The sequence below is a fragment of the Pristiophorus japonicus genome, unplaced genomic scaffold, assembly GCF_044704955.1.
Source record: "Pristiophorus japonicus isolate sPriJap1 unplaced genomic scaffold, sPriJap1.hap1 HAP1_SCAFFOLD_387, whole genome shotgun sequence".
Lineage (NCBI taxonomy): Eukaryota > Metazoa > Chordata > Chondrichthyes > Pristiophoridae > Pristiophorus > Pristiophorus japonicus.
The window spans coordinates 547,258-573,630 of NW_027253728.1; the positions used below are offsets into that span (position 1 = coordinate 547,258).

The following is a 26,373-nucleotide window of genomic DNA, read 5'->3' on the forward strand; positions in this document are numbered from 1 at the left end:
AGGGGACTACAGTGGGATGAGGGCAGAGTTGGCTAAAGTAGACTGGGAACACAGACTAAACGGTGGCACAATTGAGGAACAGTGGAGGACTTTTAAGGAGCTCTTTCATAGTGCTCAACAAAAATATATTCCAGTGAAAAAGAAGGGCGATAAGAGAAGGGATAACCAGCCATGGATAACCAAGGAAATAAAGGAGAGTATCAAATTAAAAACCAATGCGTATAAGGTGGCCAAGGTTAGTGGGAAACTAGAAGATTGGGAAAATTTTAAACGACAGCAAAGAATGACTAAGAAAGCAATAAAGAAAGGAAAGATCGATTACGAAAGTAAACTTGCGCAAAACATAAAAACAGATAGTAAAAGCTTTTACCGATATATAAAACGGAAAAGAGTGACTAAAGTAAATTTTGGTCCCTTAGAAGATGAGAAGGGGGATTTACTAATGGGAAATGTGGAAATGGCTGAGACCTTAAACAATTATTTTGCTTCGGTCTTCACAGTGGAAGACACAAAAACCATGCCAAAAATTGCTGGTCACGGGAATGTGGGAAGGGAGGACCTTGAGATAATCACTATCACTAGGGGGATAGTGCTGGATAGGCTAATGGGACATAAAGTCGACAAGTCCCCTGGTCCGGATGAAATGCATCTCAGGGTATTAAAAGAGATGGCGGAAGTTATTGCAGATGTATTCGTTATAATATACCAAAATTCTCTGGACTCTGGGGAGGTACCATCAGATTGGAAAGCAGCTAATGTAACACCTCTGTTTAAAAAAGGGGGCAGACAAAAGGCAGGTAACTATAGGCCGGTTAGTTTAACATCTGTAGTGGGGAAAATGCTTGAAGCTATCACTAAGGAAGAAATAGCGGGACATCTAGATAGGAATAGTGCAATCAAGCAGACGCAACATGGATTAATGAAAGGGAAATCATGTTTAACTAATTAACTGGAATTCTTTGAGGATATAACGAGCATGGTGGATAGAGGTGTACCGATGGATGTGGTGTATTTAGATTTCCAAAAGGCATTCAATAAGGTGCCACACAAAAGGTTACTGCAGAAGATAAAGGTACGTGGAGTCAGAGGAAATGTATTAGCATGGATCGAGAATTGGCTGGCTGACAGAAAGTAGAGAGTCGGGATAAATGGGTCCTTTTCGGGTTGGAAATCGGTGGTTAGTGGCAGAAAGACACGCTCGAGGGACACGTGACCGGGGCCCACGGCCTGATTGATGGGTGCTTCCGACCAATGGGGAGCGAGTGGGGCGGAGCTGGAGGAGCGATCCGGCGGCGGGTCCTCCAACCAATCGGGGAGCCCGAGGGGCGGGATCTGTGCCGCTGATTGGCTGAGCCGCAACAACAACAACTTGTATTTATACACGTCACAAAAGGCCGGAAGGCGCTTCCCTGCGCGCGGTGTGAGAATGTTCCAGGACAACTATATTGGGCCCCGAGACACAACAATCAATGAAGGCAGGGGAGCAAAAGGTCGCTCAAAGAGGCGGCTTTTAAGGAGCGTCTTGAAGGAGAAAGAGAGGGAGAGGTTTAGGGAGGGAGTTCCTGAGCTTGGGGCCCAGGCAGCTCAAGGCACGGCCACCGCTGGTGGAGCGATTATAATCCGGGATGGTCAAGGCCAGAGTTAGAGGCTATCTCAGGGGGAGTGCGGGGGTTGTGAGACTGAAGGAGATCACAGAGATAGGGAGGGGCGAGGCCGTGGAGGGATTTGTAAATAAGGAGAATTCTGAAATCGAGGCATTGCTTAACCGGGAGCCAAGGTCAGTGAGCACAGGGGTGGTGGGTGATCCTTACCAACAGATCCATTACACACCCAATCCACGTCCAGTCCGGGGTCAAACAGGGCTGCGTCATTGTCCCAACCCTCTTCTCAATCTTCCTCGCTGCTACGCTCCACCTCACACTCAACAAGCTCCCCGCTGGAGTGGAACTAAACTACAGAACCAGTGGGAATCTGTTCAACCTGGGCTGTCTCCAGGCCAGATCCAAGTCCACCCCGACCTCTGTCGTCGAGCTACAGAACGTGAACGATGCCTGCGTCTGCGCACATCCAGAGGCTGAATTCCAAGTTATAGTCAAATTATTCACTGAGGCATATGAAAGCATAGGCCTTACGCGAAACATCCGTAAGACAAAGGTCCTTCACCAGCCTGTCCCCGCCGCACAGCACTGCCCCCCAGTCATCTAGATCCACAGTGCAACCCTGGACAAAGTGGACCATTTCCCATACCTCGGGAGCCTCTTATCAACAAGAGCAGACATTGACGATGAGATTCAACACCGCCTCCAGTACAGCCTTCGGCCGCCTGAGGAAAAGAGTGTTTGAAGACCAGACCCTCAAATCTGCCATCAACCTCATGATCTACAGGGCTGTAGTAATACCCGCCCTCCTGTATGGCTCAGAGACATGGACCACGAACAATAGACACCTCAAGTCGCTGGAGAAATACCACCAATGATGTCTCCGTAAGATCCTGCAAATCCCTTGGGAGGACTGACTCACCAACATTAGCGTTCTTGACCAGGCCAACATCCCCAGCATTGAAGCACTGACCAAACTTAATCAGCTCTGCTGGACAGGCCACATTGTTCACATGCCAGACACAAGACTCCGAAAGCAAGCGCTCTACTCGGAACCGCTTCATGGCAAACACGCCAAAGGTGGGCATAGGCAACATTACAAGGACACCTTCAAAGCCTTCCTGATAAAGTGCAACATCCCCACCGACACCTGGGAGTCCCTGGACAAAGACAGCCCTAAGTGGAGGAAGTGCATCCGGGAGAGCGCTAAGCACCTCGAGTCTCATTGCCGAGAGCCACACCCATCTGAGACCCTCATAATTTTATACACATCAATTAAGACTACCCTCAGCCTCCTCTATTCCAAAGAAAACGCAATACCTCCAGAGTCTTAAATTTACTGCCTGAAAGAGTAGTAGAGACAGAAACCCTCATTGCATTTACAAAAGTACTTGGATATGTACTTGAAGTGTCATAACCTACAGAGCTACGGACCAAGAGCTGAAAAATAGGATTAGAGTGGATAGCTCTTTTTCGGCCGCACAGACACGATGGGCCAAATGGTCACCTGTGCTGTAAACTGCTATGATTCCATGACAACAATCACCTCCTGTCTGATATAAACCAACCCTTGTCACTGACACTAACTGGACTGGCAAAATATATTAAAGGGTAAGACTGTAGAAATGCAGTGGCAAACATTTAAGGAGATATTTCATAACTCTCAGCAAAGATTTATTCAAGTGAGAAATAAAGATGCTAAGAGAAGGATGAACCATCCCTGGCTAACTAAGGAAGTAAAGGATGGTATCAAATTGAAAAAAAAGGCATTCAATGTTGCGAAGGACAGTGGAAGGCCAGAGGATTGGGAAATTGTTATAAACCAGCAAAGGACGACTAAAAAAAATGATAAAGACAAAGAAGGTAGCACATGACAGCAAACTAGCAAGAAATATAACAGACAGTAAGAACTTCTACAGGTAAATAAAAAGGAAATGAGTAGCTAAAGTAAACATTGGTTCCTTAGAGCATGAGACTGGAGAATTATTAATAGAAACATGGAAATGGCAGAGACTTTGAACAAATATTTTGTATCGGTCTTCACGGTAAAGGACACTGAAAACATCCCAATAGTTGATAATCAAGGAGCTATTGCGGGGGGTCTTAAAACAGTCACTATCACTAGAGATAAAGTACTAAGCAAATTAATGGGACCAAAGGTAGACAAGTCCCCTGGACCTGATGACATGCATCCGATCGTCTTAAAAGAAGTGGCTGCAGAGATAGTGGATGCACTGGTTGTAATCTAGCAAAATTCCCTGAATTCTGGAGAGGTTCCAGCGGACTGGAAAACCGCAAACGTTACACTCCTATTTAAGAAAGGAGGGAGACAGAGAGCAGGAAACTATAAACCAGTTAGCCTACCATCTGGAGTCCATCATTAAGGAAGTAGTAGCAGGACATTTAGAAAATCATATTGCAGTCAGAGTCAGCGTGGTTTTATTGCAAGGGGGATGGAGTATAAAAGTAGGGAAGTCCTGCTACAATTGTACAAATTGTTAGTAAGACCACACCTAGAGTACTGCGTACAGTTTTGGTCTGGACTTGTCTCCATTCCCGTGCCGAGGGGATTGCTACACCAGACGGGAGGGGCAACATTTGGGGACATGGATTCTTCACCAATTCCCTTTCCTCTTCTTTCTGGTGGATAATGGACGTGATGTTTGGTTTGTGTTTCCTGTCTGAAAATCTCCCCTTCTAATACGCTGTAAAAGGAGATAACAAAACTCATCACTGTAAGTACAAGACAGAAATTCAGGTTGGACACATCTCGTTTCCATGGAACATTCTTTCCTCTCTGGTTCTTCCAAAGCTGTAAATCCCTGTCCCACACATTGTCCTTCCTGGTGTGCTGAAATCCAAATCAACACACATTTCTAAACTGTTTCTCCTCTATTCCCAGTTTTCACCACCAATTCTGGCTGGGTTCAGCTCTGCACTCACTGGTTCCCCTCCCTCTGCTGAAGGTGCTGACTCTGGCTGGGTTCAGTTCTACACTCACTGGTTCCCCTGCCTCTGCTCTCCTGATGGTGCTGACTCTGGCTGAATTCAGTTCTACACTCACTGGTTCCCCACTCCTCCCCTGAAGGTTTTTTTTTCTCTGTTAAGTTAGTACTTAGTCTTTAAATAAAGGTTAGTTAAATCAGTTGATTGCTGAGTAGTTGCTGGGTGTGTTTTTCTAAAGTTTAGAGTTTAGTTCTATTTGATAGTTGCGAGTGTAACTAGAGGGATGGCAGGACAGCTCAGTCCCATGGATTGTGGCATGTGGGAAATCCTGGATGCTTCGTGCGGCCGGGACAACCAAGTGTGCAGGAGGTGTCTCCAGCTGCACCAACTCGAGTTCCATGTTTTGGAGCTTGAGCGGCAGCTGGTGACATTGCGGAGCATCCGTGAGACTGAGAACTACGTGGATAGCACGTTTCTAGAGGCAGTCACCCCGCAGCTTAAGAGCGTGCAGGCAGATAGGAATTGGGTATCCACCAGACAGAAGAGGAGGACTATGCAGGTAGTGCAGGACTGCCCTGAGTCCATCTCGCTCTCCAACCGGTACTCTGTTCTGAGTACTGGTGAGGGCAATGGTGGCTTTGTGAATAAGAAGAATGGAAGAGCTATAGTGGTCGGGGATACAATAGTCAGGAGAGCAGACAGGTGTTTCTGCGGCCGCAGACGTGACTCCAGGATGGTGTGTTGCCTCCCTGGTGCCAGGGTCAAGGATGTCACTGAGCAGCTGCAGGGCATTCTCGGGGGAGAGGGTGAAGAGCCAGTGGTCATGGTCCATATCGCAACCAATGACATGGGTAGGAAGAGGGATGAGGTCCTGCAGGGAGATTTTAGGGAACTAGGAGAGAGATTAAAAAGCAGGACCTCAAAGGTAGTAATCTCCGGATTACTCGGTGCCACGAGCTAGTGAGTAAAGAAATAGGAAGATAGAGCAGATGAATGCGTGGCTGGAGAGATAGTGCAGGCGGGAGGGCTTTAGTTTCCTGAGGCATTGGGACCACTTCTGGGAGAAGTGGGACCTGTACAAGCCAGAAGGGTTGCATCTCAACAGAGCCGGGACCAATATCCTTGCGGGGAGGTTTGCTAGTGCTGTTGGGGAGAGTTTAAACTAGATTGGCAGGGGGATGGGAACCTGAAAATAGGTTCAGTAGGGAGGGGATAAAGCTGGAATTAGAAAGCAAAATTAAAGAAAGTGAGTTTGAAGGAGAAAGGAAACAAGCAGGAAAAAAGGGTAAAAAAACAGATTTAAAGGCACTTTGTCTAAATGTGCGTAGATGACTTGACGGCACAAATAGATACAAATGGGTATGTTCTGATAGCCATTACAGAGATGTGGTTGCAAGGTGACCAGGACTGGGAATTAAATATTCAGGGGTGTTTGACAATCCGGAAGGACAGTCAGAAAGGAAAAGGAGGTGGGGTAGCTCTATTGATAAAAGATGGATCGCCAATAATGAGAAACTATATTGGCTCATATGGTCAGTTTGGGTGGAAAAAAGGAATAATAAGGGGAAATAGTCACTGGTGGGCATAGTCTATAGGCCCCCTAACAGTAGCAACTCTGTTTGTCGGAGTATAAACTAGTGGGGGCTTGTAAAAATGGAACAGCAATAATCATGGGTGATTTTGACCTCCATATTGATTGGACATATCAAATTGGTCAGGATAGCCTTGAGGAGCAGTTCATAGAATGCGTAACGGATGGGTTCTTTGAGCAGTGTGTAACAGAACCAACCAGCGGGCAGGCTGTATTGGATCTGGTCCTGTGCAATGAGACAGGATTAATAAACAATCTCCTCGTAAAGGATCCCCTTGGAATGAGTGATCATAGCACGGTTGAATTTCAAATTCAGATGGAGGATGAGAAGTTGGATCTCAAACCAGCGTACTAAGCTTAAATAAAGGAGACTACAAAGATATGAGGGCAGAGTTGGCTAAAGTGGACTGGGAAAATAGATTAAAGTGTAGGACGGTTGATGAACAGTGGCGTACATTTAAGGAGATATTTCACAACTCTCAAGAAAAATATATTCCAGGAGAAAAGGGTGTAAAAGAAAAGATAGCCATCCATGGCTAACTAAAGAAATAAAGGACGGGATCCAATTAAAAATAAGGGCATACAAAGTGGCCAAAACTACTGGGAAGCTTTTAAAAGCCAACAAAGAATGACTAAAAAATGATTAAGAAAGAGAAGATAGACTATGAAAGTAAACTAGCACAAAATATAAAAACAGATAGCAAGAGTTTCTACGGTATATAAAAAGGAAAAGAGTGGCTAAAGTAAATGTTGGTCCCTTAGAGGACGAGGCCAGGGAATTAGTAATGGGGAACATGGAGATAGTAGAAACTCTGAACAAATATTTTGTCAGTCTTTACGGTAGATGACACAAACAATATCCCAACAGTGGATAGTCAATGGGCTATCGAGAAGGGAGGAACTTAACACAACCACAATCACTAAGGAGGTGATACTCAAGAAGATAATTGGACTAAAGGCAGATAAATCCCCTGGACCCGATGGCTTGCATCCTGGGGTGTTAAGAGAAGTAGCAGCAGTGATTGTGGATGCATTGGTTGTAATTTACCAAAATTGCCTGGATTCTGGGGAGGTCCCAGCAGATTGGAAAACTGCAAATGTAACTCCCCTATTTAAAAAAGGAGGCAGACAAAAAGCAGGAAACTATAGACCAGTTAGCCTAACATCTGTGGTTGGGAAGATGTTGGAGTTCATTATTAAAGAAGCAGTAGCGGGACATTTGGAAAAGCATAATTTGGTCAGGCAGAGTCAGCATGGATTAATGAAGGGGAAGTCATGTTTGACAAATTTGCTGGAATTCTTTGAGGATATAACAAACAGGGTGGATAAAGGGGAACCAGTGGATGTGGTGTATTTGACTGCCAGAAAGCATTTGACAAGGTGCCACATAAAAGGTTACCGCACAAGATAAAATATGGAGTTGGGGGTAACATATTAGCATGGATAGAGGATTGACTAACTAACAGAAAACAGAGAGTCAGGATAAATGGTTCATTCTCGGGTTGGCAATCAGTAACTAGTGGGGTGCCGCAGGGATCAGTGCCGGGACCCCAACAATTTACAATCTGTATTAACGATTTGGAAGAAAGGACCGAATGTAATATAGCCACGTTTGTTGACGATACAAAAATGGGAGGAAAAGCAATGTGAGGAGAACGCAAAAAATCTGCAAAAGAACATAGACAGGCTAAGTGAGTGGGCTAAAATTTGGCAGGTAGAGTAAAATGTTGGAAAGTGTGAGGTCATGCACTTTGGCAGAAAAAAAATCAAAGAGCAAGTTATTATTTAAATGGAGAAAAATTGCAAAGTGCTGCAGTACAGCGGGATCTGGGAGTACTTGTGCATGAAACACAGTTATACTTGCTACAGTTATACAGGGTATTAGTGAGGCCACATCTGGAATACTGCGTGCAGTGTTGGTTTCCATATTTACAAAAGGATATACTTGCTTTGGAGGCTGTTCAGACAAGGTTTACTGGGTTGATTCCGGAGATGAGGGGGTTGACTTATGAGGCAAGTTTGAGAAGGTTGGGCCTCTACTCATTGGAATTCAGTAGAATGAGAGGTGATCTTATCGAAACGTATAAGACTTTGAGGGGGCTTGACAAGGTGGATGCAGAGAGGATGTTTCCACTGATGGGGGAGACTAGAACTAGGGGGCATAATCTTCGAATAAGGGATCGCCCATTTAAAACTGGGATGAGGAGGAATTACGTCTCGGAGCGTTGTAAATCTGTGGAATTCGCTACCTCAGAGAGCAGTGGAAGCTGGGTCATTGAATAAATTTGAGACAGAGATAGACAGTTTCTTAACTGATAAGGGATTAAGCAGTTATGGGGAGTGGGCAGGGAAGTGGACCTGAGTCCATGATCAGATCAGCCAATAATGTATTAAATGGCGGAGCATGCTCGAGAGGCCATATGACCTACTCCTGCTCCTATTTCTTATGTTCTTGTGTTCCCCTCTCTCTCCTCCCCTTAAGTGCTGATTCTAGCTTGTTTCAGTTCCTCTCACGGGTTCCCCTCTCCCCCTCTGAAGATGTTGACTCTGTCTGGGTTCAGTTCTATACTCACTGGTTTCCCTCCCTCCCATCTGTCCCCTCCCCTTCAGGTGCTAATTCTGGCTGGGTTCAGTTCCACACACACTGGTTCCCCTCCCCTGATGGTGCTCACTCTGGCTGGGTTCAGTTCCACACACACTGGTTTCCCCCTCCACCCCTGTAGACACTGACTCTGGTGGGTTCAGCTCCGCAGTCATTTGTTTCCCTCCCTCCCCCTCTCTTGAAGGTACTGACTCTGGCTCGGTTCAGTTCCACACTGACATCATTCACTTCGTGCCTGCACCAAGATGGCCACGCATGCGCTGTGCTACTCACTGAATCAAGATGGCAGAGCGCTGAACCTGCCTTCCTGCACCAAGATGGCCACCATTAGCCTGGGCCTGTGAGAAAGCCCCCAAGATGCAACCACCGATATTCCGGTTATTATTCCGGGCTTGCAGCAGGCACTGGTTGTGAATGATGTTAGTGTCGAAGAGAAACCAGCCAGAGTCAGCACATTCAGGGGAGGAGAACCAGTGAGTGTAGAACTGAACCCAGCCAGAGTCAGCACATTCAGGGGAGGAGAACCAGTGAGTGTAGAACTGAACCCAGCCAGAGTCAGCACATTCAGGGGAGGAGAACCAGTGAGTGTAGAACTGAACCCAGCCAGAGTCAGTACCTTCAGGGGAGGAGAACCAGTGAGTGTAGAACTGAACCCAGCCAGAGTCAGCACATTCAGGGGAGGAGAACCAGTGAGTATAGAACTGAACCCAGCCAGAGTCAGTACCTTCAGGGGAGGGAGAGGGAGGGGAACCAGATTCAGCAACTTCAAGGGAGGAGAGGGAGAAGAACCCAGCCAGAGTCAGCACCTTCATGGGAGGGAAATGGAGGGGAACCATTGAGTGTGGAACTGAACCAAGCCAGAGTCAGCACATAGAAACATAGAAAATAGGAACAGGAATAGTCCATTCAGCCCTTCGAGTCTGCAACACCATTCAATATGATCATGGCTGCTCCTCTATCTCAACATCATAATCCCGCTTTTTCCCCATACCCCTTGATGCCTTTTATTTCTAGAAATCTATTTGTCTCCCTCTTAAATATTTTCAGTGACTTGGCTGCCACAGCCTTCTGTGGTAGAGAATTCCACAGGTTCACCACCCTCTGATTGAAAAGATTTCTCCTCATCTCAGTCCTAAATTTCCTACCCCGTATCCTGAGACTCTGACCCCTTGTTCTAGACTTCCCATTCCAGGGGAAACATCCTCCCCACATCCATTCTATCCAACCCAGTCAGAATTTTATACGTTTCAATGAGATCCCCTCTCATTCTTCTAAACTCTAGTGAATACAGGCCTAGTCGACCCAAGCTCTCCTCATACAACAGTCCTGCCCTGCCATGCTCTCCCTCTATGGCAAGTATATCCTTTCTTAGGTAAAGAGAGCAGAACTGCACACAATACTCTAGGTGCAGTCTCACCAAGGCCCTGTATAACTGTAGTAAGACATCCTTGCTCCTGTACTCAAATCCTCTTGCAGTGAAGGCCAACATACCATTTGCCTTCCTAACTGCTTGCTACACCTGCATGTTTGCTTTCAATGACTGGTGTACAAGGACACCCAAGTCTCTCTGTACATCGACACTTCCCCAGCCATCACCATTTAAATAATACTTTGTCCTTATGTTTTTCCTACCAAAGTGGATAACTTCACATTTATCCACATTACACTGCATCTGCCATGTGTTTGCCCACTCACTCAACCTATTCTCAATCGCCTTGCAGCGTCTTTGCATCCTCCTCACAACTCACAATCCCACTTTGTTTTGTGTCGTCAACAAACTTGGAAATATTACATCTGGTTCCCTCATCCAAATCATTTATATATATATTGTGAATAGCTGGGACTCAAGCACTGATCCCTGTGGTACCCGACTAGTCACTGCCCGCCACCCTGAAAAAGACCCGTTTATTCCGACTCTCTGTTTCCTGTCAGTTAACCAATTTTCAATCCATGCCAATACATTACCCCCAATCCTATGTGCTGTAATTTTACACACTGACCTCTTCTGTGGGACTTCATCAAAGGCCTTCTGAAAATCCAAATACACTACATCCACTGGTTCTCCCTTATCTATTCTATCAGTTACATCCTCAAAAAACTCCAGTAGGTTGCCAAACATGATTTTCCTTTCATAAATCCATGTTGACTTTGTTTAATCCCGTTGATATTATCTAAGTGTGCCGTTATTACATCCTTCATAATAGACTCCAGCATTTTCCCTACTACTGATGACAGGCTATCAGGTTTGTAGTTCCCTGTTTTCTCTCTCCCTCCTTTTTTTAGATCGTGTGGTTACATTTGCCACCCTCCAATCTGCAGGAACTGTTCCATAATCTATAGAATTTTGTAAGATGACAACCAATGCATCTACTATTTCCATGGCTACCTCGTTTAGTACTCTGGGATGCATGAGGCCCTGGGGATTTATCTGCCTTCAGTCCCATTAGTTTCTCCAGCACTATTTTCTTACTAATAATCATTTCCTTTAATTCCTCTTGCTCACTAGACCCTTGGTTCCTTGCATTTCTGGGATGTTATTTGTGTCCTCTTCCATGAAGACAGAACCAAAGTATTTATTGAATTGTTCTGCCATTTCCTTGTTCCCCATTAAAAATTCTCCCATTTCTGTCTGTAAAGGACCTACATTTTTCTTTACTAATCTTTTTCTTTTTACGTACTTGTAGAAACTTTTGCAGTCAGTTTTTATGTTCCTTGCAAGTTTACTCTCATACTCTATTTTTCCCCTCTTAATCAATCCCTTGGTCCTTTTTTGCTGAATTCTAAACTGCTCCCAATCCTCAGGCTTGCTACTTTTTCTGGTAACTTTGTATAACTCCTCTTTGGATCTAATACTATCCTTCATTTATTTATTTAGCGATGGTTGGCTACTTTTCCTTTTGTGTTTTTACACCAGAAAGAAATGTATAACTGTTGCAATTCATGCATTCGTTCCTTAAATATTAGCCATTGCCTATCCACCATTATGCCTTTTAATGAATCTTCCCAATCTATCATAGCCAATTCATTCCTCATACCTTCATAGTTTCCTTTGTTTAGATTTAGGACCCTAGTTTCGGATTGGACGACTTCACTTTCCATCTTAAGAAAGAATTCAATCATGTTATGGTCACTCTTCCCTAAAGGACCCCGCACAACAAGACTGTTAATTAACCCCTTCTCATTACACAATACCCAATCTAGGATAGCCTGTTCCCTGGTAGGCTCCTCAATATACTGATCTAAAAAACCATCTCTCGGAGCACCTTCAGGGGAGGTGATGGAAGGGAACCAGTGAGTGTAGCAGCCAGAGTCAGCACCTTCAGGTGAGGGGATGGAGGGGAACCAGTGAGTATAGAACAAACCCAGCCAGAGTCAGCACTTTCAGAGGAGCAGAGGGAGGATAATCAGTGAGTGTGGAATTGAACCCAGCCAGAGTCAGCATCTTAAAGGGAGGAGAGAGATGGAAGGGAGGGGTACCAGTGATTGTAGAACTGATTCCAGCCAGAGTCTGCACTTTTTTACGGGAGGAGAGGGAGGGGAACCAGTGAGTGTAGAACTAAACCCAGATAGAGTCGGTGTCTTCAGGGGAGGAGAGATAGGGGAGCCAGTGAGTGTGGAACTGAACCCAGCCAAAGTCAGCACCTTTCGGAGAGGGGACAGAGGTTAGGGAGCAGAAGCAGTGATTGGAGAACAGAACCCAGCCAGAGTCAGCACCATCAGGGGAGGAGAGAGATGGGAGGGATGGGAACCTGTGATTGTTGAACTGAACCTAGGCAGAGTCAGCACCTACAAGAGCGGAGAGAGAGGGGAACCAGTGAGTGTAGAACTGAACCCAGCCAGAGTCAACACCTTCAGGGGAGGAGAGGGAGGGGAACCAGTGAGTGTGAAATTGAACACAGCCAGAGTCAGCACCTTAAGAGGAGGGGCAGATGGGAGGGAGGGGTTCCAGTGAGTGTAGAACTGAACCCAGCCTGAGTCAGCACCTCAGGAGAGGAGAGGGAGGGGAACGAGTGAGTGCAGAGCTGAACCCAGCCAGAATTGGTGGTGAAAACTGGAAGTGGAGCAGAAACAGTCTAGAGATGTGCGATGATTTGGATTTCAGCACATCAGGAGGGATAATGTGTGGGACAGGGATTTACAGCTTTGGAAGAACAAGAGAGGAAAGAATGTTCCATGGAAACTAGATGTGTCTATTCTAAATTTCTGCCTTGTACTGACAGTGATGAGTTTTGTTATCTCATTTTACAGTGTATTAGAAGGGGAGATTTTCAGACAGGAAACACAAGATGTGACGTAGTCAATCGATTCATCAGGACCTGAATATCATCGGCCTTTGAAAGTGGAAGGAGAAATGTTTGTGCTGCCTGTGGAAATGATTTCAAATATCAGTGTGACTGGAAAAGCACCGAGATGCATACACACCCGAGTGAATGTTCCAGTGCACTGACTGCAGAAAGAGCTTTAACCAGTTCAACAGCCTGAAAAACATTGCACCATTCACAGCGCAGAGAAACTGTAATCCTGTTGTGTGTGTGGACGAGGCTTCAACTGATCGTCCAACCTGGAGAATCACAAGGATACCCGCACCCTGGTGAAACCGTGGAAATGTGGTGACTGGGAAGTTATTCAGATCACCGTCTGTGCTGGAAATTCATCGACGCAGTCACACCGGGGAGAGGCCGTTCACCTGCCCTGTGTGTCGGAAGCGATACACTCAGTCATCCCAACTTGTAACTCACCAGCGAGTTCACACTGGGGAGAGGCCGTTCACCTGCCCTGTGTGTGGGAAGGAATACACTCAGTCATCCCAACTTGTAACTCACCAGCGAGTTCACACTGGGGAGAGACCGTTCACCTGCCCCGAGTGTGGGCAGCGATTCACTCAGTCATCCCACCTGCAGTCACACCAGCGAGTTCACACTGGGGAGAGACCGTTCACCTGCTCTGAGTGTGAGAAGGGATTCACTTGTTCATCCGACCTGCTGAAACACCAGCGAGTTCACACTGGGGAGAGGCCGTTCATCTGCTCACAGTGTGGGAAGGGATTCACTTGTTCATCCAAGCTGCTGAAACACCAGCGAGTTCACACTGGAGAGAGACCGTTCACCTGCTCTGAGTGTGGGAAGTGATTCACTGGGTTATCCGACCTGCTGAGACACCAGCGAGTTCACACTGGGGAGAGGCCGTTCACCTGCTCTGAGTGTGGGAAGTGATTCACTGGGTTATCCGACCTGCTGAGACACCAGCGAGTTCACACCGGGGAGAGGCCGTTCACCTGCTCTGAGTGTGGGAAGCGATTCACTCAGTCATCACACCTGCTGAGGCAACAGCGAGTTCACAAGTGACTGCAGGGTTTGGAATCTGCTGTTATTGCTGCTGTTAATCACATCCCGACTGAACCATGTTCATTCTGACAGTTGGGGTTTGTTTCTGCTGATGTTAATCACCCTATAACTGGACTGATCTTTAATATTCTGGATATATTGCTGATTGTGTTCTCGGGGCTGCAGTGTCCATTTAAGAAATGCTGCGTGTTTTATTTCCCCTTAATTCAGCAACTCTCAACAGAAATTTAGTTCTCAAAAAAATTATGAACTTTTACGTTGATCCTAAATTGATCTTTGTTACAAATCTACAATAGTGTGTGAAAGTTTCTACTGAATAAAATCTCCAATTAGAAAGAGCTTGCTGACAATTCTTACTGACTTGCACATTACACACAGTGGCCCCTCCATTATCCACCAGAAAGAAGGGGAATGGGAATTGGTGGGGAATCAGTGTCCCCAAATGTTGTCCCTCCCGTCTGGTGCAGCAATCCCCTCGGCACGGGAATGGAGACAAGTCCAGACCAAAACTGTGTGCAGTACTCCAGGTGTGGTCTTACCAACGCCCTGTACAGGTGTAGCAGGACTTCCCTACTTTTATACTCCATCCCCCTTGCAATAAAGGCCAGCATTCCATTTGCCTTCCTGATTACTTGCTGCACCCGCATAAGGAGCGGCGTGCAGCCCAGGGTGCAGTATGGGGGCCCCGACCTGCGAGAAATCATCAGCGGCAGGTCGGGGCCATAAAAGGAGCGGCGTGCGACCCAGGGAGCAGCGTGGAGGCATTCCACTACAAGGTCCAGCGTGAGCTGGTGCAGGAGGGTGACGGCAGCGAGGTTCAAATCGGTGATTGGAGCGTGGGCAGATGCAGCAGGAGCGACGAGAGACTGTGGAGGTATGTGATCGGGGCGCAGGGGCGGCGTGAGTTCGGGGCCTGAGACCTAGGGCAGTATGGGCCAGCCCACACTGCGATATGTGTGCACACTAGGTCCATGCAGCAGAACTGGTCTCCAGTTGTCTTGGGTAATCCTTGCCACTGGACCAAGACCTAGCTCTGTCAAGCCACACAGCCACCACACGTTAAAAAAATCCACGCACAAGCATCTTCCACCCTCCAGGATGTAGTTCGGGTTCTTTATTCGAAACACCTGTGAACTCGGCCTTTTTTTTGGCGTGGAAGCAAGTCATCCTCGTTTCGAGGGACTGCCATGATGATGATGATGATAATCACATCCCGACTGAGCCATGTTCATTCTGACAGTTGGGGTTTGTTTCTGCTGATGTTAATAACCCTATATCTGGGCTGGACTTTAATATTCTGGATATGTTGCTGATGGTGTTCTCGGGGCTGCAATGTCCATTTAAGAAATGCTGTGTGTTATCTTTCCTCTTAATTCAGTAACTTGCAACAGAAATTGGTTTGCAATGAAATAAAGAACTTTTACTTTAATTCTAATTGATTTTTGGTACAAAATCTTCAATAGTGTGTGAACCTTTCCACTGAATAAAATCTCTAATTAGAAAGAGCTTGCTGACAATTCTTACTGACTTGCACATTACACACAGTGGCCCCTCCATTAACCACCAGAAAGGGGAATGGGAATTGGTGAGAAATCAGTGTCCCCAAATTTTGCCCCTCCGGTCTGGTGTAGCAATCCTCTCGGCATGGGAATGAAGACACGTCCAGACCAAAACTGTGCGCAGTACTCCAGGTGTGGTCTTACCAATGCCCTGTACAGTTGTAGCAGGACTTCCCTGCTTTTATACTCCATCCCCGTTGCAATAAAGGTCAGAATTCCATTTGCCTCCCTGATTACTTGCTGTACCTGCATGCTAACTTTTTGAGTTTCATGTACAAAAAGCCTCAGATCCATCTGTACTACAGCATTTTGTAATTGTCCCCATTTAAATAATTTAAAAAAAAATTTCCTACCAAAGGAGATAACCTGACATTTTACCAGATTGTAGTCATCTGCCAGATTTTTGCCCACTCACTGAGCCTATTTATATCCCTTTGTAAATTCTTTGCATCCTCTTCACAACTTACTTTCCCACCTATCTTTGTATCATCAGCAAATTTGGCTACATTACACTCGGTTCCTTCATCTAAGTCATTAATATCAATTGTAAATAGTTGAGGCCCCAGCACTGATCACTGTGGCACCCCACTAGTTACAGTTTGCCAACCTAAAATTTATCCATTTATCCTGACACTCTGTTTTCTGTTAGTTTGCCAATCCTCTATCCATGCTGATATATTACCCCCAACCCAGTGAACTCTTAGCTTGTGAAGTAACCTATTGTGTGGCACCATATGGAATGCTTTCTGTGAATCCAAATATACGACATCAACTGGTTCTCCTTTATGCACTCTGCTTGTTACATCCTCAAACAACTCCAGCAAATTTGTCAAACATGATTTCCCTTTCATAAAACCATGCTGACTCTGCTTGACTGCAATATGATTTTCTAAATGTCCTGCTTCTACTTCCTTAATGCTGGACTCCAGTATTTACCCAATGATAGAAGGCAGGCTAACTGGTCTATAGTTTCCTGCTCTCTGTCTCCCTCCTTTCTTAAATCAGGGTGTGACATGTGCGGTTTTGCAATCCGCTGGGACCTCTCCAGAATTCAGGGAATTTTGGTAGATTACAACCGATGCATCCAATATTTCTGCAGCCACTTCTTTTAAGACCCTAGGATGCATGTCATCATGTCCGGTGGACTTGTCCACCATGAGTTCCATTAGTTTGATTAGTACTTTATCTCTAGTATAGTGACTGTTTTAACTTTCCCCCACCCCCACACCCCGCAATAGCTCCTTGATTATCAACTATTGGGATGTTTTTAGTGTCCTCTACTGTAAAGACCGACACAAAATATTTGTTCAAAGTCTCTGCCAATTCTGTTTTTCCCCTTATTAATTCTCCAGTCTCATCTTCTAAGAGACCAATGTTTACTTTAGCTACTTGTTTCCTTTTTATATACCTGTAGATGCTCTTACTGTCTCTTTTTATATTTCTTGCTAGTTTGCTTTCATCTGCTATCTTTTCTGTCTTTATCATTTTTTAGTCGTCCTTTGCTGGTTTAAAAAATGTCCCAATCCTCTGGCCTTCCACTGTCCTTTGCAACATTGTATGCTTTTTTCAATTTGATACCATCCTTTACTTCCTTAGTTAGCCAGGGGTGGTTCATCCTTCTCTTAGCATCTTTATTTCTCATTTGAATAAATCTTTCCTGAGAAGTTATGAAATATCTCCTTAAATGTTTGCCATTGCGTTTCTACAGTCTTACCCTTCAACATATTTTCCCAGTGCAATTGGTGTCAGTGACAAGGGTTGGCTTATATCACATGGGAGGAGCTTGGTGTCAGTGACTTCTTTGACCTGACCAAGGCCTTTGACACTGTCAACGGTGAGGGATTATGGAGTGTACTCTGCAAATTCGGCTGTCCATATGCCCAATACGAGACTCCCAAAGCAAGCGCTCTGCTCGGAGCTTTGACACGGTAGGGACAAAGGGTGGGCGGGGCTTCAGGGTGTCTCAGTTTGATTGGACCACATGTTTGTGCCCAGGTCAGTGGCCCCTGAAAGGGAGCCTTGTTGTGCTGATTGTTGTCTGGTGACCCTGGGCTAGCCCGGGCTCACCCTATTGGGCCAGCCCTGGCTCACCCTATTGGGCCAGCCCTGGCTCACCCTATTGGGCCAGCCCTGTCTCACCCTATTGGGCCAGCCCTGGCTCACCCTATTTTTGCCAGCTCTGGCTCACCGTATTTGGGCCAGCCCCGGCTCACCCTATTGGGCCTGCCCCGGCTCACCCTATTGGGCCAGCCCGGGCTCACCCTATTGGGCCAGCCCGGGCTCACCCTCTTGGGCCAGCCCGGGCTCACCCTCTTGGACCAGCCCGGGCTCACCCTCTTGGGCCAGCCCGGCACACTCTCTTGGGCCAGCACAGGCTCGCCCTATTGAGCCAGCCCGGCAGAGAAAATCAGTAGCTCATTCATTTTATTCTCACTCTCTGCACAGCAGGTGCAGAACTGAACCAAACCATGTAAGCTGAAAATGCATCGTCACAGTCACACTGGGGAGAGGCTGTTCACCTGCTCTGAGTGTGGGAAAGGATTCACTCAGTCATCGAACATGCTGAGGCAGCAGAGAGTTCACACTGGGGAGAGGCCATTCACCTACTCTATGTGGGAAGGGATTCACTCTGTCTTCCAACCTGCTGAGACTCCAGCGAATTGACAAGTGACTGCAGAGTTTGGATTCTACTGTAATTGCTGCTGTTAATTGAATCCTGACTGAATCATGTTCATTCTGTCAGTTGGGGTTTGTTCTGCTGATGTGAATAACCCTATAACTGGGTTGGAGTTTAATATTTTGATATTTTAAACAACAGAGCGTGTCGATATTTGATGTCTCCAAGATAAGAGGAGATTAAATTATGTCCTGTTACCAATTGTTCCATTTTGGGCCTTTTGTCCTTTCTAACTCTAGATTATTTCAGTTCTCATATCTTTGGTTACTCTCAGGAACAAGTCCCAGTACTCCTTACCTTCCAGAGTCCTTGCCTTGGTATCGAAGGAAGGTGTCGGTAACACGCCCGGGATCACTAAACACAAAACCCGGTGTGTTAATCACTTTCAGATATGCCCCACAGCATCTCTCCTTCAATGTGTGAATGGAGCATCACGCCTGCAAACCTGGTTTCAATTTAAATTTAATCCGCTCAGCAAATATATTTTTTAAATACGTACATGTAAACTGATCGCATCAAATAATTGGCAAAGATTTAGAGTCACCAAGATGAACAAGTAAACACATCACGGGCCAATAACCCAGCTCTATATTCACAGCAGAAAGTCTGTTATCTAACTCCTCGAATGTCAGTTGGTGAGATGAGACTGAATCACTTTATATACACAACAGCATCCATTCCCACTGACCCCACATTTACAGTGTTGAGTCAGGTGGGATCACCAGTCTCACAGGCTAAATGATTGGTTGAAGGTGCATCCACACACACAACATGTGTCCTGTTTCTCCCCGCTGTGATTGTTTTTTTTACAAAGGCTGATGATAAGGTGATCCTGATCAATCCGGGAATCTGTCAAATCTTGACACGATGATCAGTTTGAGTTTCCCAGCTGCAGATCCTCCCCTTCTAATACCCTGCAAATAAATGGTGGTTACAAACGTTGTTACTTTATGCACAAGATAGAAATTAAGAACAGACAATTCTAGATTCTATCGAACATTCTATCCCCTCCGAAGCTGTAAATTCCTTATTCTAGACACTCTCCCTCCATCCTCACTGTCTAAATTCAACATTCCTTTCAGCATCTGAGATTTATTATCTCCAGAAAATGCTGAATCTGGCTGGGTGCAATTTCACAGACATTAGTTAACATCTAGTGCCTCACAGTCAGTCGACTCAGTGAGTGCCAGCAGGATTTCCACTGTGGTCGGCATCAGAGCCTCAAATCCTGTCCTCAAATGACATCCACACACTTTCCAGTTGAGGCCCCTGGATCGATATGAAGAGCAGGGTCACAGGCCCAGGCTAATGGCAGCCATCTTTGTGCAGGAACAAAGTGAGTGATGTCAGTGCCTGTTTACAACCGGATCCTAGTGGGTAAAGGTAATTTCAGATATTTTATTCTCACTCTCCACACCTCGGATTTCTTACTATCTCTCCTAAAGGCGTTACTTAGTGCCGAGCTAACATAAGAAATAGGAGCAGGAGTAGGCCATACGGCCTTTCGAGCCTGCTCCCCCATTTAATACGATCATGGTTGATCTGGTCATGGACTCAAGTCCACTTCCCCATAACCCCTTATTCCCTTATCGGTTAAGCAACTGTCTATCTCTGTCTCAAATGTATTCAATGACCCAGCTTCTACAGCTTTCTGAGGCAGCGAATTCCATAGATTTACAACCCTCTGAGAGAAGAAATTCCTCCTTCTCACAGTTTTAAATGGGCAGCCCTTTATTCTAAAATTATGCTCCCTCGTTCTAATCTCCCCTATCTGTGGAAACATCCTCTCTGCTTCCACCTTGTCAAGCCCCTTATACATTTCGATAAGATCACCTCTCATTCTTCTGAATTCCAATGAGTAGAGGCCCAACCTTCTCAACCTTTCCTCATGTCATCTCCGGAATCAGACTAATGAACATTCTCTGAACTGCCTCCAAAGCAAGGATATCTTTTCTTAAATATGGAAACCAAAACTGTACACAGGCCTTCCATTCGCCTTCCTGATCACTTGCTGGACCTGTATACTAACTTTTTGTGTTTCATGCACCAGGACCCCTAGGTCCCACTGTACTGCAGCACTTTGCAAATTTTCTCCTTTTAAATAATAACATGCTCCTCGATTTTTTTCTGCCAAAGTGCATAACCTCATATTTTCCAACATTATACTCCATCTGCCAAATTTTTGCCCACTCACTTAGCCTGTCTATGTCCTTTTGTAGGTTTTTTGTGTTCTCTTCACATATTGCTAGTCCTTGTATCTTTGTATCGTCAGCAAACCTGGCTACATTACACTCGGTCCCTTCATCCAAGTTGTTAATATAGATTGTAAATAGTTGGGCTCCCAGCACTAATCCCTGCGGCACCCCACTAGTTACTGAGTGCCAAACCAAGAATGAACCATTTATCCCGACTCTCTATTTTCTGTTAGTTAACCAATCCTCTATCCATGCTAATATATTACCCCCAACCCCATGAACATTTATCTTGTGCAGTAACCTTTTATGTGGCACCTTGGCAAATGTCTTCCAGAAGTCCAAATACAGCACATCCACTGATTCCCCTTTATCCATCATGTTCATTACATCCTCAAAGAATTCCAGCAAATTTGTCAAATATGGCTTCCACTTCATTTACGGTTTATGTCCCATACAAGTAACAAAAAAGCCCCAGAGCTGTTCACTCACTGGGTTATAATCCCCATATACAGTCGCAGCATGTGGAGTCCCAGGGTTAGAATCCCCATGTGGAGTCCCAGGGTTAGAATCCCCATGTACAGTCCCAGAGTTAGAATCCCCATGTACAGGCTCAGGGATCAGCGTGTTCTGTAACCAATCATGGTGCTTGAGGGGTGGATCCTGAGTCGGCCTGTCAGGTGGGTCAGTATGAACCCGTTAAACAATTTATCCTTTAACATTTAAATCGAGATTTCTTTTGTCAACAAAGCAGTTTAACATTTGTCAGTATTTTGTTTCCCTGGAGGTCCTATTATGAGGCTCAGACACTTCAGTACCAAGTGGACTAGGTGTTTAAAGGTCAGTCAATTCCCTCTTTCCATGTCGCTGTTAGTTAAAGGTACAGAGATTGATTTCCCCTCATTATGCATTTGTAGTAGTTAAAGTAACATCCTTTCTGTTGGTAGTGAATCACATGCTGGGTGGGCAAGATGGCTGGTAGCATCAGCATTTAAAATACTCATCCTCTTGTTCAAATCTCTCCCCTCCCTTTCTTTATAATCTCCTCCAGCCCACTAACTCTCTTAATAGGCTGGGTTTGTTTTCTTTGGAACAGAGGAATCTGAGGGGATAACTTAATGTGTATAAAATTATGAGAGGCCTAGTTAGAGTGGATAGGAAGGACCTATTTCCCTTCGCAGAGGGGTTAACAACCAGTGGGCATAGATTTCATGTAATTGGTAAGAGGTTAAGATGCAATTTGAGGAGAAATTTCTGCACCCAGAGGGTGGTGGGGGTCTGAAACTCACTGCCTGAAAGGGCGGTAGAGGCAGAAACCCTCACCACATTTATAAATATTTGGATGTGCACTTAAAGTGCCATAACCTACAAGGCTATGGACCAAGAGCTGGAAAGTGGGATTAGGCTGGACAGCTCTTTGCCGACTGGTGCGGACACGATGGGCCGAAATGTTCTCCTTCCGTGCTGTAAATTTCTATAATTATATAATAAGCAGAAACAATCTTCAGTGTCAGAAAGGTCGGTAACCAGAGGACACGGATTTAAGGTGATTGGCAAATGAACCTGATGCTGCATGAGGGCAAAAAATTAAGCTGTGAGTGGTTATGGCCTGGAACGCACTGCCTGTAAGGGTGGTGGAAGCAGATTCACACGTTACTTTCAAAAGGGATTTGAGTTGGAAAGATTTGCAGAGTTTTGAGGCAAGAGCAGGGGAGTGGGACCAATGCCACAGCTGAGGAGAAGCAAGAGAGGAAAGAATATTCCAGATAAACTAGAACTGCCTGTTCAGAATTTCGATCCTGGCAGGGCGGGGTAGGTCAGTCCCACGGAATGTACACCCTGGGCAGGGTAGCTCAGTCCATGGAATGTACACCCTGGGCAGGGTAGGTCAGTCCATGGAATGTACACCCTGGGCAGGGTAGCTCAGTCCCATGGAATGTACATCCTGGGCAGGGTAGGTCAGTCCCATGGAATGTACATCCTGGGCAGGGTAGGTCAGTCCATGGAATGTACACCCTGGGCAGGGTAGCTCAGTCCCACGGAATGTACACCCTGGGCAGGGTAGGTCAGTCCCATGGAATGTACACCCTGGGCAGGGTAGGTCAGTCCATGGAATGTACACCCTGGGCAGGGTAGGTCAGTCCCATGGAATGTACATCCTGGGCAGGGTAGGTCAGTCCCATGGAATGTACATCCTGGGCAGGGTAGGTCAGTCCATGGAATGTACACCCTGGGCAGGGTAGGTCAGTCCATGGAATGTACACCCTGGGCAGGGTAGGTCAGTCCCATGGAATGTACACCCTGGGCAGGGTAGGTCAGTCCCATGGAATGTACATCCTGGGCAGGGTAGGTCAGTCCATGGAATGTACATCCTGGGCAGGGTAGGTCAGTCCCATGGAATGTACACCCTGGGCAGGGTAGGTCAGTCCATGGAATGTACATCCTGGGCAGGGTAGATCAGTCCATGGAATGTACACCCTGGGCAGGGTAGGTCAGTCCCATGGAATGTACACCCTGGGCAGGGTAGGTCAGTCCATGGAATGTACACCCTGGGCAGGGTAGGTCAGTCCATGGAATGTACATCCTGGGCAGGGTAGGTCAGTCCCATGGAATGTACACCCTGGGCAGGGTAGGTCAGTCCATGGAATGTACATCCTGGGCAGGGTAGGTCAGTCCCATGGAATGTACACCCTGGGCAGGGTAGGTCAGTCCATGGAATGTACATCCTGGGCAGGGTAGGTCAGTCCATGGAATGTACATCCTGGGCAGGGTAGGTCAGTCCATGGAATGTACATCCTGGGCAGGGTAGGTCAGTCCCATGGAATGTACATCCTGGGCAGGGTAGGTCAGTCCATGGAATGTACACCCTGGGCAGGGTAGGTCAGTCCCATGGAATGTACACCCTGGGCAGGGTAGGTCAGTCCCATGGATTGTACACCCTGGGCAGGGTAGCTCAGTCCCATGGATTGTACATCCTGGGCAGGGTAGGTCAGTCCCATGGAATGTACACCCTGGGCAGGGTAGCTCAGTCCCATGGAATGTACACCCTGGGCAGGGTAGGTCAGTCCCATGGAATGTACATCCTGGGCCATGTGGGAAGTATCGCCAGCTGGAGCAGCTCGAGCTCCGGGTTCTGGAGCTTGAGCGGCTGCTAGCGTCACTGCAGTGCATCCGCGACGCTGAGAACTTCGAGGATAGCACGGTTCAGGAGGTGGTCATCCCACAGCTTAAATGTGTGCAGGCATAGAGGGAATTGGAGACTGCCAGACAGAAAAGGAGGACTAGACAGGTAGGGCAAGATTTCACTGACTCGCTAACCGCTTTTCAGTTCTGGATACTGGTGAGCGCGATGGTTGCTCTGGGGAGTGTAGTTAGCGCCAAGTCCACAGCACCATGGGTGGCTCAGCTGCACAGGAGGGAAGGAAGAAGAGTGGAAGAGCAATAGTGATAGGGGATTCATTAGTTAGGGGAACAGGCAGGCGCTTCTGCAGCTGCAGACGTGACTCCAGGGTTGGTATGTTGCCTCCCTGGTGCAAGGGTCAAGGTTGTCACTGAATGGTTGTATCATCAGCAAACTTGGCTACATTACACTCGGTCCCTTCATCCAAATCATTAATACAGATTGTAAATAGTTGAGGCCCCAGCACCGATCCCTGTGGCACTCCACTAGTTACTGTTTGCCAACTGGAAAATGACCGATTTATCCTTACTCTGTTTTCTGTTCATTAGCCAATCCTCTATCCAAGCTATTCATTAACCCTAACCCCGTGGACTTCTGGAAATCCAAATACACCACATCCACTGCTTCCCCCTTATCCACCCTGCTCGTTACATCCTCAAAGAACTCCACCAAATTTGTCAAACATGATTTACCTTCCATGAAACCATGCTGCTTGACTGAATTATGCTTTTCCAAATGTCCTACTACTGCTTCCTTAATAATGGACTCCAGCATTTTCCCAATGACAGATGTTAGTCTATAGTTTCCTGCTTTCTATCTGCCTCTTTTTTTAAATAGGGGCGTTACATTTGCGATTTTCCAATCCGTTGGGACCTCCATAGAATCCAGGGAATTTTGGTAGATTACAACCAATGCATCCACTATCTCTGCAGCCAATTCTTTTTAGACCCTAGGATGCAAGCCATCAGGTCCAGGAGACTTGTCCGCCTTTAGTCCTATTATTTTACAGAATACTTCTTCTTTAATGACAGTGATTGTTTTTTAAGTTCCTCCCTCTCTATAGCCCCTTGATCTTCCATTATTGGGATGTTTTTAGTGTCTTCTACCATGAAGACCGACACAAAATATTTGTTCAAAGTCTCTGCCATTTCCATGTTCCCCATTATTAATTCCCCAGTCTCATCCTCTAAGGGACCAACATTTACTTTAGCCACTCTCTTCCTTTTTATGTACCTGTAGAAACTCTTGCTATCTGTTTTTATATTTCTTGCTAGTTTACTTTCATAATCTATCTACTCTCTCTTTATTATTTTTTTGGTCGTTCTTTGCTGGTTTTTAAAAATTTCCCAATCCTCTGGCCTCCCACTAATCTTGGCCACTTTGTATGCCATTGTTTTCAATTTGATACCATCCTTCATTTCCTCAGTTAGCCACGGAAGGTTATCCCTTTTCTTCAAGTCTTTCCTTCTCATTAGAATATATTTGTGTTGAGAGATATGAAATATCTCCTTAAAAGTCTGGGCACTGCTCATCAACCGTCTTACACTTTAAATCTATTTTCCCAGTCCACTTTAGCCAACTTTGCCTTCATACCTTTGTAGTCTCCTTTATTTCAGCTATGGACACTGGTTTGAAATCCAACTTCCTCACCCTCCAACTGAATTTGAAATTCTACCATGTTATGGTCACTCTTTCCAAGAGGATCCTTTACTCAGAGATCATTTATTAATCCTGTTAAAATTATGAGAACAGGTTGCACAGACTAGGCTTGCATTCCCTTGAATATAGAAGATTAAGGGATGATCTAATTGAGGTGTTTAAGATGATTAAAGGAGTTGATAGGGTGGATGGAGAGAAACTATTTCCTCTGGTGAAGGAGTCCACAACAAGGGGGCACAACCTTAAAATCAGAGCCAGGCCATTCAGGGCAAATGTCAGGAAGACTTCCTCACACTAATGCTGAGCAGCTGTTTGTCTTGGCTCGAGAGCCCAGAACTAGGGATCAGAGTCTCAGAATAAGGGGTCGGCCATTTAGGACTGAGATGAGGACAACTTTCTGTACTCAGAGGGTTGTGAATCTTTGGAATTCTCTACCTCAGAGGACTGTGGATGCTGAGTATATTCCGGGCTGAGACAGAGAGCTGTTTGGAATCAAAGGAATCAAGGGATACAAGGATAGTGCGCTAAAATGGAGCTGAAGTACAAGATCAGCCTTGATCTTATTGAATGACGCAGCAGGCTCGAGGGGCTGTATGGCCTACTCCTGCTCACATTCTTCTGTTCTTAAAAGGTAGTGGAAATTTGGAACTCTGTTCCCCATAAAACATAGGCTGTGAGCCACTTGAAAATTCCAAAACTGAGATAGATAGATTTTCTTAGGCGGGTGTATTAAGAGTGATGGAACCAAGGCAGGTAGACAGAGTTAAGATACTGATCAGCTGAATGGTCTATTCCTGTTCATATGTTCCTGCTTACAATGATAACTTGTGTAAACTCCTTTTAAAGGGAATTAGAAGGAGGATATGCAGACAGGATTAAACCTGAGTCCATCCTGTTAATATGACTCAATCACACTGGGTGTCACCTTTACCCACTGAGCAATTGGGATGAGGGTCCAGTGACCCTGCTGGAAAATGCATGTGTGAGGCGTCAGGTGAGAACAGTGGAATAGACTGTCGGCAC

The 26,373-nt window shown here is 46.0% G+C and overlaps 1 pseudogene; it reads left to right on the top strand.

Annotated features, from left to right (window-relative positions):
* The window catches only part of LOC139250539 (zinc finger protein 850-like), a 180,059-nt pseudogene that overhangs the window by 144,572 nt on the left and 9,114 nt on the right, over positions 1–26,373 (top strand).